This window comes from Phaenicophaeus curvirostris, chromosome 6, assembly GCF_032191515.1.
Source record: "Phaenicophaeus curvirostris isolate KB17595 chromosome 6, BPBGC_Pcur_1.0, whole genome shotgun sequence".
Taxonomy (NCBI): Eukaryota; Metazoa; Chordata; class Aves; order Cuculiformes; family Cuculidae; genus Phaenicophaeus; species Phaenicophaeus curvirostris.
In genome coordinates this window covers 11,066,376-11,081,506 of record NC_091397.1, presented here as the reverse complement: position 1 = coordinate 11,081,506, position 15,131 = coordinate 11,066,376, and the positions used below count along the sequence as shown (strand labels likewise).

The following is a 15,131-nucleotide window of genomic DNA, read 5'->3' as shown; positions in this document are numbered from 1 at the left end:
GTCTCTATCTCCACCAAACACTTTAGGGACAGGCTCTTTCCTACAACCAAAGAAGGAGCTGTCAGTAAATGCTAGAAGAGAAAGAACACTGTAGTGTGAGACTGCAAGGCATTCTGAGAGGACAGAGCAGGCCTGACCCAAAAAGGAGGAGGTTTTAATGTTAGCTAAAATATTCAGTTATTATAATAAAGAAAATTTAAAACATTCTACAATGGAAGAAAGACAAATTCTTTACACATAAAAGCAAAAACCAAGTCCCAAATTATTATTGTTTGAGAACTAGTATGGAAAAAAATAATATTCTATAGACTCCTAAATCAGAAAACTGGCTGATTTTCGGCACCTTTTTAGGAGACATTAAAGACTGGCAATGGCTGGAGACAAGACCCTGGATTACATGACATGCTGGTTTGATCAAGAAAGGCAGTTCTCCTGCAAGAAGAGCCAAGCGGAAATTTGGATACCATTCCTTCCCACTGGCCCAGGGAACAATAACTGCCTATCCACCCACATCATCCTGCTTCCAGGCTCCTTGGGGCACCTGTACTCAGGGTATCTGCACCACCTTTAGCTGGTATTTATCAATATTTCCAGTGCCACTGTAAGGGATGAAACTCATTCTACTTCATTGAAACCTACATGTCTTCAGAAGTTAGTGATACACATTAGGCTTATACATGGATGATTTGTAAATGGGTCATTTTTACAAAACTTTTAAAAACTATTGAGAAAAAGAATGTCTGCATGGATTAGAAAACCTAATAAAACTGGCACCTGGAGATACTTGACTGATAATCCAGATTTCCTAAAAGGTACAAGGTTGAATAACATGAGGAGATCCCATGTCTGGAATCAGAGAGAAGTTAGAAGTATGCTTCCAATTAGGAGGCTTAATAAAGTAGCCTTCTGGGAGCCAGCGGTGTGGAAGGTGCACAGGAAAAGGAAAGATCTCTTTCTTACAAGTATTTCCTATATGCCTACTGACTTCAGGTCAGCATAAAGCTACAAAACTTGAAGATGCAATTACAGACTGAGTGTCTCCGCTTCTTGCTTTCCAACACTGCCACTATGAAATGTTTCCAGGTATGCCACATCACTCTCATTCAAAAAGATGCAGTAAAATAAAATGATCTTTATTGTAACAAGAAAACAACTCCCCTCCCATCCCCCAGATTTGAATACTTATGGCAACTCTTACACAACCTGACATTAAACTCTGGTCAGATTGACAAGAGGTCTGACCCCATGAGTTACCAATGAGCAAAGCGTACATCCCTTCTCATTCTTCTCCATGTTTTACCAAGACCAAGAAAAGCTTCCAGGAAGCTATTTTGATTGGTTAAAGTTATTTTAAATTATCCCTCTTAATTGAGAAAATGTTAGTGTCAATGCCAAATTATTCAGTGTGTTGTATTATCTTCAAATGTCAGTCTGCATGTGATGACTGACTCCGAAACATCCAGCTTCCTGAGAAAAGATTCATGCAGCTGGTTCTTAGGAACACCTCAGTCTCAACTTAAAGTCTCAAGTAAGGTTAAATGAAACTAAAAATGGTGCTAGTCTGGTTCCCATGAAAACAACTAACAACAGTTCCTTGCTTTTTATAGAAAGCAAGAAAACTTCTTTTTGATTTCAGAACTGCATACGAAAGAGAGTGAGGAGAATATTGCTCTTTCTAAACCCATTGTTGCATGGAGTAAAAAAGGATTGTCTAGGTTTTGCTGGTAAACACTAATGAACAGGATGAATCAAGGTGATTTTCAGAATTTGCAGGTTTTTAATTTACAATCTGTGATAGAAAAAAATAAAATCATGTGATTATTAAACTTGCTTTCACATACACTGTTTCCATAATTTTGAAATCCTGTTAAAATTTGGTTTCCTGCTGTATCTGTTTCCTAGCTTTCCTAACATAAACCCAAACCTTTCTTCTCACAATAGTATCAGTTTTTCCATTAACAATCCTTATATTTTTTCTTTTACCAGTTTACTTGATAATTAAAGCTTTCTATAACATACAGGCTTTAAGATACACAGAAAATATTTAAAGTCACTGATAGAAACATGTTAGCCATGTTTCTACTGCTCCCTTTATGGATACTATAAATTCCTTCAAAGGCTAAGGTACATGTAGGAAAAGTGCCTTAACTTCAATGGGAGCAATAGTAATTTTAAAAATTAACATGTGCAGAAGTCTTTAAAATAACAATAGCCATACTGCTGATATTCAAAAGGCATGAAAAATGCCTAAGTAATACTGCATACTCCAGAAGAAGAATCACAAATATTCCCTAGCATTACATAGACGAAACAAATTGTAACTGTGTTCTTCCATGAATATTGGGAGTTGTATGTAAAGTTTAATTTTCTAACTTATTTTATTGAAATAAACTTCATCAGCATCCTCCAAGGCCTATCCTTTCTTATGCCTGTGAGAAAGTAGTGCTTATATGATCAAGGCCTCCATCATTATATAAATATTAATCTATTTGTAGCAATGAATTTTCTGCAGTGAACATAATCAATTTTCATCAGTGAACAATCAGTAGCCTGTGATTACATTTTATGAAATAGCAATTCTTTTGGTTTGATTTGGCACAATTTTGAACCTGAATCTGAAATAACTGGCTGAGGTTACGCATAAACACTGGGTTTAAGCTTGTCCCTGGCTCAGGAGATACTGACCTCAAACTTAACAACCAACCAAAAGGAAAACTGGAGAAACAAAAATCCCACCATTTGAGGTAAAACTTCAGGTTGTGAAGGAAGGTTCCCCTTCAGGTTTATTTTACTGACAATGACACTAAGAAAATAATAATGCACAAACAGTCAGTGCTGACTTGGCTGTTACTTGGTTTCCGACTTGAAACATCTGTATTTGTAAACAGGTATCTGCAGTGTGAGATCCTCTCACTGAATATACAAATGTTGTGTGAGACTTAATAGGAAATGACGGTAGCATGCTAAGAAAGATAAAGCTCTCTTGTCTCTCAGATCTTGTCAAAGATTTGTTGAGCAATAAACATATCTTACATCCTTTTAACTTATTCTTCACTGTATATTATTTCTAGGTACTTTGGGATTCTGCTAATCATTTTCTCTCAACCCCACTTTGTTTCACTTCATTTCTTTTCCGAAAGGTTCCAATAAAACCTAACGCTGGAAGATAAGAATCGCTCTGCTAAAATTAGTGAACTAAGTACCATATCCCATGAGTCACTGCATGCGTCTCCCATCCACCTATCTGCAAAAGACCAGATAATACTGCCATGCTCTAAGTGCACAAGATCAAAGTACAAATAACCACTTTCCAGAATGCTGCTTTTGAGTACTACACCTACTAGCAGACTCCTACAGCCTATAACTAAAACATTAGTTATCTGCAGTAAAATCATGTATCTGAATATAAGGCAAGTTGGTTTCATGTCTATTTTTAACTTACTAACAAAGGGAAAGGAAATGAAACATAGGAGAAATGAGGGGCAAGCAACAGTATGTTTAACTCTTCCTTTTTTAAATTACTAGATCTCAAATCAGTAGTATGCTTTTACGGTCAAAAGTGAATTAAAATAGTAAGACTAGTTCTTTGCATGCAAAAAAATGCAATTTTACTAGCATTTTTGTAAATACGCTTGACTTCATTTTTAACCAATAAGTGCATTTTGGCACTTCAGATTTCACTGTCTCTGGTGCTAAAATTATTTGCTAAGAATTAGTTCTATATCATACCACAACTGAGAGTTGTATGAAGAGTCACACTCATTAATTCACAATGTTTTATTCTGCAATTATTTTATTTCATAAATTAACACAGAATATAGTGTAAAGGCATACGGAAAGATATTCTGACTGTTGGTACACCACTAACAATATTTTGCTTGTATTTTTTTAATACTTTTGTGATTTTGAAAATACAAATATTATGTTTCTGCCATTTTAACCAATAATGTACCTTAAACTCAAATTACACATCTCCATAATTTCACAGCAGACACTTCTGCACTTCAGTGAAGTAGAAAATAAAGAGACTGGAAGAAAATCAAGATCAGTCTTTTTGTATACAAAACTCCCAATAACTACACTTTGGATTTATCTGTGTGGTACAGCTATAGGATCAGGCTCTGACGGGATATTACCAAAGCTGGCTGACCTAAAATTAGACACTGTGAGCTTTAACTTGGGTTCATGGACATGTCACAGTGTATCAACACTGTGCCTGCTGCTGCCTGCCCACAAGACTAAAGACACCGTTTGTCTCAAGGAGAAAAAAATAGGAGAGACATAAAACAGTATGAATGAAACATAAGGGAAAAAGAGCCTCTAGCACAGCTTACGATTCAAGTTACTTCACCTTTTAATAACGTGTGTATTTAAAGAAATTGATTGCAGCCATCTTACATCAAAAAGCATTTCAAGCAAATTGTGTCTGTTAGCGTGACTTCAGACACTCAATGGAACAGCATAGTTGGAACAAGTAACTTATTTCTCCTTTTGAAACACATGCTAAAAATACATCATGCAGTTACTTCTCTAGTTTTAGCCCTTAAGAAAAAAAAAATTCTTCTTGCAATTCAATATTCTCAACTCCGTTAAAAACAAATAAATAATCAGACTGAGTTCAGCCTTGCTCCAATATTTCGATGGCAGCCATTGGTTTAAACAGATAATAAAACTATGTTTAAAGACTAGAATTGAAAATACGGAAAAAATCTCGGCTTGACCCAGCCTTGGAGTCAGAGGGAAATGCATGCAGAGAGGCCTCTGCAATCAGAGTGCTCTGGGTGCTGCGGGAGTTCACCCGTTCCGGCTGGAGGCCACAATGCTCATTACACTGTACACAGCCACTCTGGTATCTATCAATCTATCAATCTACTTCTAGTTACCTCCACTACATCAGGCAGCAAAAGCTGCTTTTTTTTTTTTTTTGAGAAATGTTATTTTCTACCATTTAAAGACAAATTTGAGCTTTCCAGCCTTATTTTGTGTAGATGACACAATATTCTTTCACCACTACCGAATTTGCATCTCTATACTGTAATAAAGAATTACTGAGTTTAAATTACTTAATTTAGGAATGTAAGAGTTAACTTACCAAGAAATTCCTGCAAAATGGAATCATTACCTCATCTTACAAACTACCTGTTTTGCAGGCTATATTCTCCCAACTGGCAGGTTAAACCTTAGAACAATAACCCAATTATGAGCTAAATTTACATTCAACTGATCAAAAATCATCCAGAATCTGACAAGAACGATCTTTGTTAACAACATTTAGCACAAGCAACACTGACAGACTGAAATGTATGAGCTATATAGAAGATGACATACGTTGCAATGCCCAGCTACCAAGGGCACCACGCTCCAAGTACCAAGCAAATACTACGGGAGCATTCATTACATCCTGAGACAAAAAAAAACCCAAAAACCCTAACACAAAAAACCCTGCAGATAAAGAACATGATCTGATATTATCTCCTAAACAATCAATGCAAGAAGGATGGTTAAAGAAAATGGTGCTCCATAGAAGGAAACTACCCCAATTAATAAAATCAGTGGTAAGAACTCAAAAGAAATGTGTATATTTACTGGATAGACATGGGAAAAAGAATTGCTCCAAGAATTATCATCTATCTCGCAAAGAACAAAAAACATTTACTTTATCTCATTTAGGAAAGTAACCTCTTGTATGCATCTGGCCAGTCATTTTAAACACCTCAGCATTTTGTTAACCAACTTCATTGTTGGTGTGAGCCACATACACTTTGGGTAGACTAATTTTGTTTGTAATTTGATTTAGCATTTGTAACAACCTACAGTAAGGCTAAGACGCTTATTTTACTGACATCCATGCCACTCTGGAGCTAGCTAGAAAGCCTTCAACCAACTGAAGAAGAAAATCAGAACTGTTTGCTCAAGACATCTTCATCACTACCTCGTCGCTCTTTCAGACTTCTATCCTGGACAGATTAACTACCTGACATCCTCACACACTTCCAGAGTCAAACGCCCTAGAAAAATTTACGCATTTTTGAATTGTAATAACATAATTTTCCAACAGACTAGACAAGGCAGATATTCATGGAGAGATTTAGATACCTAGAATCGAGAAAACACCTCCAAATGTTGTCTTTTATTTATTTCTTTAAGTATTCCATCCTAAACCAGAAACCACAGCCAGCACAGGTCAGTGGTCCCCAAGCAGTGTTCCACTGCCAGATACGGACAACAGTCTAGATGCAGCCTATGCCACTTCAAGGTGAATTTGAGGCCAAATTCATTGTCCATCCACAACGTTTTCCCCTCCAGGAGCACCACATCGCTAACAGCACCCAGTAGGTTACATTTACACGCAAGGTGGAAATGCCAACCACACTTCACCACGTTTCACCACCACATTTGCTCCTGAGATGATGTTAGGCTGAAAAGACGATCGAGGCTCTTGCAGGAGCTTCAAGACTTTGGTGAACAGCCCCTACTACTTAGTGCTATGAGGGCAGACAGGACTTCCAGGCAACCTGAACCCTAGCTGGGCAGAGACCACCTACTATCCACAAACACTAGGGACACACAGCAACAGATTACAGCAAACAGCCTAGCAGTTACATACCGTGCGGCACAGCAATTACAGTCATTAAATTGTTACTTCTGTAGTGTTCATTTTTTCCATGAAAATTTAAGAGGTATTGCTCTGGTTCACACTACATAAGGACTAAGACAAGCTACTAAAAACTTTAGTTCTTGGTGAACAAAAGCTATTTTTTTTACATTTAAAAGGAAAACCTTGATTAGCTTAAAAAAAGCCCCAAACCCAAACATATCAGCATCAGATTAACACGCAGGGAGGGGACTTCCCTGTTAAACTACTGCTGTAAAGCTCCAAACTGTGGAAGAAGAGCATCTTCTAGCACACCACCCAAGTCTTAAGACCACCACTCAACATCCCCATAATCATCACTCCCCTTACGTATCTGATATTGACTTCATCACTAGATAATTTCTATCACACTATCTAGCTCATGAAATGGAGCAGAGGACTCCTTTTTCCTTGCTCAGCCCTTTGCTGCCGAATGCGATTCCAAATATCAATTGCAGATGCCTCCTTCTGATGGCAGAGACCCCCATCCACAGCACAACCAACAAAGAGTCATGAACACAGTAACTTTTTTTTCTCACTCATTAAAATCAAACTCACCATCAGAAAGATACAGAGTGTTCTCCTACCCAGCCCATCAACCATTCCCATCCCCACTTAAATACCCAGTAAAAGCAGAAAGGGTTTGTTTAGGCATGGAAAAGCTGGCATTAAACATAAATCCACGTGGGGACTTATTCTGCGGTAGTTTCACTTTTATACAAAACAGCAGTCAGCAAATTGTCTACCTCCCTAAAGACTTTCTGTATCGCACTCAGAATGGTTGATAATAAATTTTTTTTTTTAAAAAAAAAAAACCTAAAAAATCTGGAGATATGCCAAGTCTTTCGTGCTGAGGGACTCCAAAAACCCAAGTAACTGCAACCATAACCACAAACTGGCATTTCCACTCCCACTCTTCCCCCCTCCCAACACCTGCCTCAGTGATTGTCCTTGAAGAATTAAACAATTTCCTACAAAGAACAACAAAAGTGTGAAAAAAAAAAAAGCAACATCACTAGGACAAGAAAGCATTTTCTATCTTTGGTCCTTTCTCCACTGCAGCAAGTTCTTCTCAAAACTACAACAAATAGCATTACTCCTAAAATACAGAGACTGTGGCAGCTTATTCTAGCGAGTTAAAATGCCAAATTAAACAATTATAAAACCAAGAAGCACAGAATTAAATAGTTTTTCCTCCTCTTGGGCCACCGCAGCTCTGTTCTGTTCGCCACATTCACAGAAGACACACACACACACAAAAAAAAAAAGAATAATCGCAGTCTACTGTTAGGAGGAGAAAACCCCAAAGATACACTAAGTTTTCTAAGTGCTTAACATCAGTATTTTACTGGGGGGCCGTTCTCTGAAATGCACAGAAGGTCAGCAAAGCGTGCCGAAGCTCCGCATCACCCTGAAACCCCACACCTACACTCGCATCTTTTTCCCGTGAAAGAAAAGAGAGGAGGAGCAGGCCTCTGGACAACCCCCGGGGTCGGGGAACAGGGGAAAACGCCCCACAGCGCGAACTGAGGGGCAGCTGTTTAGAGACGCGGTTTCGGGGACGCACAAAGCCGCTACCGCCACCCCCTCCACAGTTCATCCGAAAGGCAGCAAAGCCCGGGTGATCAACCAACACGGGAAGGCCCTTTCTGGCCGGGGCGGGGGTTGGCGGGGAGGGGGGGGGCCGGAGCGAGGCGAGCCAGCGGCGAGGAGCGGGGCCGGGGCTGCCCGCGGCCCAGAGCCGCCCTCGGCGCGGCCCCGCCCGGGCTCGGCCTCACGCGAGGCCGCGGCTCGCCGGCCGCCCTAGGCCCCGCGGGCGCCCCTCGCCCCGGGCAGGGAGGGGGGCGCCGCCCCGCCAAGGGCGCAGGAGCCACCGCCCGCAGCAACCGCGCGCGCCCCGCCGCCGCCGAGCGGCCGCACGGTCCTCCCCGCTCCGGGGGGAAATAAAATTAAAAAAAGAAATCGTCGTAATAGTAGTAATAATAGAATCCCGCCTTCCATCTCCCCCCCGCCGCCCCCCAAATTCGATTATTAATCGCCCCCTCCCCGCAGGGCCCCCCGCGGGGCGCGATCGCCCCCTCCCCTGGCGCCCAGCCCTTCGTGGTCCCCTCTCCCCCATCGCCTCCGAACGGCGTGTACATGATTTTGTAGTTTTAAGGCGCCATGTTTATAATCCTCCATCATATTAAAAAAAAAAAAAAAATTAAAAAAAAAATCCACCCAGCATAAGACACGGCGCCTCTCGCACCCCGAAGCCGGGGAGGCAGACACTTAATTATCCACAGGGCTGTAAATTCAATCCCCCCTCCCGCACACACCCCCCTCCTCCCCAGACTTGAAAGTCTCTCTCACCTTGTGCTGCTGCCGCTGCTTCTGCTGCTGCAGGGGAGAGAGAACTTCAGCCAGGGGAAACTTTTCAATCCCTTCCCCAGGCCGCTGCTGCCTCCTCCTTCCACATATTTTTCCCCTCAGAGTTTTATTGTGTCTGAATTTTCTCTCTCTCTCTCCTCTTCTGTCTGTCCACAGTTCAGGTTTCTGGGGTAAACAGGGTTTAGGATGGTGCTAGGGATATTTGGGAGAAGGAGAACTCTAGTGGTGTCTGCTGGAGTTGCTATTTGTTTCTTTTATTTTTTTTTTTTTTTTAATAATGCGTTTGAAACGGGTCTTTATTTATTATATACGTATTTTAGCATACTCTTAGGTCTGGACCCTATCTTATTGCAAGAGGAAAAATGTGCTGCTTATCTGGCCCTGATACATGCAAATTCCTCCTATCATGAAGTCCAACTTGGAGAAATTCTGGATAATGTTTTTGAAAGTGGATACTCACCTTGATTTATAGAAATTAAACCATGCAGACTCACTGGTCTGTCTTGGAGCTGGCTTTATGTTGCAAGCTGTAGATAACACATTTCCACTGCTTAACTGAGAGATCCATAATAATATGCAATATACAACTTTATAGGCATATGTGTACATGTACATAAGTAGCAAGAAAACGTGTACATTTTACCCTGTTATATAGGCTGTGAGAGAAATATTATTAATAGTAAATGTCTAGGCAAATACATGCTAAAGTTTCTGAAATGCTTCAGGAATTCTTTGATGGAAAAGAAACATACTTAACAATTAATTAATCTTGACTAGAAACGTGACATACTTCATCAAAATGCTTAGTTCTATAAACGTTTATGCACGCAAATAATTTTAGTAGTCACTAACATTACTAAAATAGTTTTGAACTGCTAATGACGAAAAGGATGCATCCATTATGCCAGGTCGGTCAAAGATTTAACAGTTTACGCACTGAACAGTGGAAGTTTTTCCAGGGTGTTTAGTAAATCAGATTTCTAGTAGCATCTAAACCGCATTTGGTTTTAGACTGCTGCAGCGGGGCTTTACATCCTCTTTTAAAAAATAAAATGCAAATAAGTTAGTTGCACCGAAGTGATAAAGCTTTACTTCTGTTATGGATTTAAATATGAAAGAACATTTTACGTTATCAAAAATAAATATATAGGAAAGGAAGTGCTGGTAGTCTGCTTTCAAAGGGTGCTTGAAGGGCTGGGCAGAAACCACACAGTAGTACTATAATTTATTAACTGTATTGTATTGCTTGTATTAATAAAAAGCAAATTAAATTTACAGGCAATTCTTTAAATAAGAAGGGATTTACCATCAGTGTAATCACAAAAAGGCTATGTTAAGCATTTATTTGTGATGTTTGGCTCTGATTTCGTTAAGGCAAGTAATTTTCAAAATAAGTTTCATATATGCCAAGTTTCCATGGGATATTGGTGGCTTGGCTGTCTTAGGTTTCTTTGAAACCTTCTCTGTACAATTTTCATCTGAGCTACATTCATGTAAGGAAAAAAAAATTAACGTTTGGGTCCTTATCTTTTCTACTGTTTCTGCTAACAGTTCTGCTCCAGCTAGTGTGGCTAAGGCGCACCGATCTGTGCATCCAGAAGGAAAGGGAGGAGAAGCGTAACTAGCAGCATACACAGACTTCTTTAATTCCACAGCCCAACAGCCAGGTACCCCCTGCAGCCGGATCAGCGAGGGGATTTGCCGTAACTCCCAAACAAAGCTCCAATTCCAGTCAAAAAGATTTATTACTCTGCCGCAGTGCCTTCTCCTTACCTATGCAAATATTTACTTAAGGCAGAAGTTCATCTGTCTTCAGTATAAAAATGTTTTAGCGCTTTACCTCGACAGGACCCATAGAGAGCTGTCAAACATTTAGGACACGTTTTCTCCAGTGTGGAGGCGCGTGCACAGGCCTTAGAGCGCAGAAAGCCTCACAGTTTGCCTACCTTACGTATTTTACCTGGAACCTACTGCTTGCCAATAATTTGCTGTACTTAACAGATTTGTAAAGGCTAGTCTGGACTGTTTCCAAATATTTGTTTCAGGATACAAATATTTGGTTTTGGAGAGAACAGGGTATCCTAAAGCAAACAGGCAGGGAGTGTCTGCAGCCGGAGCCACGTTCTCTTGTCTGAGCTGGTGGGCAGTGAATGAAATCGAGCGTGGAAACACAGGCGTTTAGCTAATATGTGGGTGTTCCCGGGTCTTGTTTTGAAATTTTGGCATCCTCATTAGGTCCCCTGGGGTTACATAGCCCTCAGGACGCACATCGAAGGAAAAATGGATGCGTTTTAACTTGTTTTTATCTGTACTGGGAAGACTTTTTAACGCTCGTTCACGTACAGGTTTGAAGCCTCGGTAGCCTGTCTCGGTTCGCCCCGGTCCCTGCATTTTCTGCACGTGGTTTGGGATCTAACACGAGCCCTTTCGCCGATCCCGTTTGCCATTAACTTTCCCGGGAACGCCGAGCAGCCGCCGCGAGCAGCAGACAATGGGAAGGAAATCCCACCCTCCCCGGCGCTGGGCAGCGGCGGCTCCTCCTAGGCAGGGGGAGATGGGAGTGAAAACAAAAAGCGGGGTGCGAGCCGACCCCCAGCCCTCCCTTCCCGGACAGAGAGGGCTGGGAGGGCGGCTCCTCCCTGGAAGGTCCCCGGGAAGAGCGGGGACGCCCCGAGCTGCAGCAGCTCGGTGGGGAAGCGGATTTGCTCGTGGAAACTGTAGAATTTGAGCCGGCGGCTCGAGGTAGAGCTGCACTGGTGTTGGAGAGTGGGTTTGTCTGTACGGGTTGCTTCCCCCGCGGCTTGGAGGGCAGGAGAAGTGGCTGCATAAGCAGAACCACAGTTTTGTAAGTGGCATCCAGGCTGAGAATTATAACCCATTGGCATGAATTTAAAGGTGGTATCAGGCAGGTTCCTGGGAAAGAAATCTCTTGCAGGTTGCAGGCACGCAAACCATGACTCAGGAAATCCCTGAGCTGAAAGCAGTTGGAGGCTGGGACACAAACACCCGTGGTGGCTCTGACCGTGTTCTCCAAGGTGTGGGGACTACTCTGTCAACTACCCTTTGTGCAGGCTGGTAAATATGCCTCCATTTCCTTGTACTCCTGTCTTCCTTTTCAGAAGAGGGAATGGCCTCAAGCTCTGCCAGGGGAGGCTCAGGCTTGACATCAGGAAAAAATATTTCACAGAAAGGGTCATTGGGCACTGGCACAGGCTGCTCAGGGGGGTGCTTGAGTCACCTTCCCTGGAGGTGTTTAAAAGACAGGTGGATGAGGTGCTGAGGGGCATGGTTTAGTGATTGATAGGAATGGTTGGACTCAATGATCCAGTGGGTCCTTTCCAACCTAGTGATTCTATGATTCCATGATTGTTTTATTTTTAATTCTAATACTAGACAACGCAGTTCTGTGTGGTTATGACTCTTACCCCGCCACGCTCTTTTGCCATTCTCTTGGTTCAGTGGCACAACCATGGAACGTGGGTGAACAAGTGTATCCCTGCTGGCAGGTTTTAGTCACTGAGCTTGGGCTGTGAAAACTGCAGCTGAATGCTGCCCTTAGTAGAGCAGGGAGTGTTGTGTTGTCTCCATTGTGGGACTTGTGCTGGGTTAAAGAATACACAGCCCAGCGGTCTTCTCCAGGGCTTTCTGCCATCTTCCTGGCTCAACCAAATGTACCCACTATGTGCTCAAGTCTTTATCTGGCTTTGCAAGACAGTTGTCTCGTGCTGTTGGTACCAACGCACATGACTGTGTGCTTTGTTCACAGCCGCAGTGAAACAAAAATAATTTGAACGTGTTTCTTGAGAGGCAGTTCTGCTGTGTTGTGATCATAGAACTACTAATGCAGAAAAATAGTGTAATTTTTTCATCAGAACAAAGTTTAGCAACATAGTTTTCTTTGCAGTAAAAATCTCAGCAATGCATTTAATTTAGGAAGCTTGGGGGAAGGGAACAAAACCTTAATAAAACAGGCTCAGGAAATCCACTGAGCTGAAAACAGTTGGAGGATGGGGGAGTCTTAGGGAGAAACTTAGGCTGTTCCTTTTTTCCCCAGAAAAGAAATAACAAGCTCAAGGTGGGGGTCAGGGAAGTGGGGGTTCTTGAGATAGTAAGGGTATAAAGAGGGAGGAAAAGTACAGGCAGAACTTCTAGGGTGTTTATAAAGACAGTACAAGGGAGGGAGGTGGATGTGTGGTCTGATGTATGGGCAGTGCTCACTTGTGAGTACCTTGTGGGTATAGCAACTGCTAATAACAAAACCAGAAATGCCTCTAAAGTATGGATGTAGATTTAATAGAAAATGGTTTTTTTTTTCACAGTGATCTCTCTTCGCATTTCCATGCACAACTGAGAATAGAGGCTTGTCCTAAAAAATTTACCTGTGAGTAAGCTGACATATGTTTATGACATATGACATGATGTGTTTACACCAGCATTGTGCTTTGTGAAAACAGTTTGCCTGATTGAGCATGGAGTCTGCCAAAATAACTTAGGTCTGTATTTTTTAACTAATTCAAAACAACAGAATGAGTTTGTACCGATTTCATACTTTGTGTTATTTGGCTACTCTATCTTCAATTAGAGAGCAGGTGGCATAATATGTAACAGGAAAAAAAGAATATTGTCTGCTTCCAATTGTACATTGAATTTATCTCACGCAGTTTTGTCCACTTTGAGTGTAATATCTGAAATAATTTATATCTATAGAAAATAAATACACAAGCCTTGAGTTTTCAATAAACTGCAGTAGGATCTATTGTTATTTTATGAGGTTGCTGTAACTGGGGACACATCGTTTGCCAGAAAAACAGCTATGACTATGAGGAAAAAAGTAGTACCTCTTGTTATTAAAATAATTACAAAAGTAGAGTTTTTACAGAGGGAGACATTATGAATGTCATAATTGCAGGGAATAACTGTGCCTCATAATAAATGCTAACATAGCCCATAATAAGGAGAAAATACCCTATATTTAAATTATGTGGGGTCTGTCATCCCAAGACAGTGGAAATACATGGATAAAGGAGGTATTACCGCAAATGTTAGGAGTGCACAGAGACATCCAAGTGCCTTTGCACTGAGTCAGTTCATTACAAGCCAGGCTTGACCACGTTTGGCCTAGCACTTGCTTTGAGCTGATTATTGCAGAAATACTGTCTCTGCCCTGTGTTTCAAAGCCTTCCGTATTGAAAGTTGCCTGGTTAGCTCCAGTGTGGTGCTGGACCCAGGTTGGTTCCATGCACGTGGCACTTCTCTGGAATTAACAAGCCTTTCCAGTAAACAGATTTTTGTCATGTATTGAGCAGAGACATCCAAATGCTTCTGAAAGAGATAATGTGTTATCACTAGTACTTAACTGAAGCTAATAAGCCTTGTTGGACCTGAGCATATGCAGAGCTACCCAGCTGTGGCTCTGTACACCTTTTTCCCAAGCTACAGCTTCCAGGAACACAGTGTTTTGCATGCCATTAGCTCTAGTTTCACACAGCTTATTATGCCAGTTGTGATGCTATGCGAAAGAGGCAAAATTGTTTCTGGAATGGAGCTGCTCTCAGATCTGACACATTGCCGGAGCTGAAGATCCTCACCATACTGAAGCTGGCCTGGCATGAAGCCATCTTGGTGTGCTTGCAGCTTTGATGTACCCTGAAATCATCTGCAGCTTGAATAAACCTCCTAGAAATATCACCGATTGGCTGTAGAGGATAAGCGTAATTAATACCAACATTTGTGTCAGTTTTGAACCCTTGTGGTGAAGATGAAAGCTGATGTAGGAATAAAAAATTCCATATCTGCCATTCTGTGGTTCTGACCCCTTATTTGAAAGCATCTATTATCTAGAGTTAATAGTAATATGTTGGATAAGATAAATTAGTTTTGATCCAGTATCACCAATTTAATTTTTGTTGCATCTGTAAGGAATCATCTGCTCAAAACTAATTGTAATATTTAAGTCTAATTGTCGTATCACTAAGAGCCTTCTTACGTTGATGGGATTGGAAGAGAATGCCACGACAAGTAAACCAAAGTGGAGCTTATACACTGGGACTATTTGAAATGATAGAAATTGAAAAGAGTACTGGGACAAATAAATAGTATATTGTTTCATCTTACGTGCCATGTAGGA

At 41.3% G+C, this 15,131-nt stretch overlaps 1 protein-coding gene across 3 annotated transcripts in view; it reads right to left on the bottom strand.

Moving 5' to 3' along the window:
- Nucleotides 1-9,208, bottom strand: part of ZMYND11 (zinc finger MYND-type containing 11) — a 108,238-nt gene extending 99,030 nt beyond the window's left edge. For all 3 annotated transcript variants that reach the window (XM_069859326.1, XM_069859327.1, XM_069859328.1), the window contains exon 1: nt 8,987-9,208. The gene's annotated coding sequence lies outside the window, so the exon portion shown is untranslated. The remainder of the gene's footprint in view (nt 1-8,986) is intronic.
- Nucleotides 9,209-15,131: the final 5,923 nt, after the last annotated feature.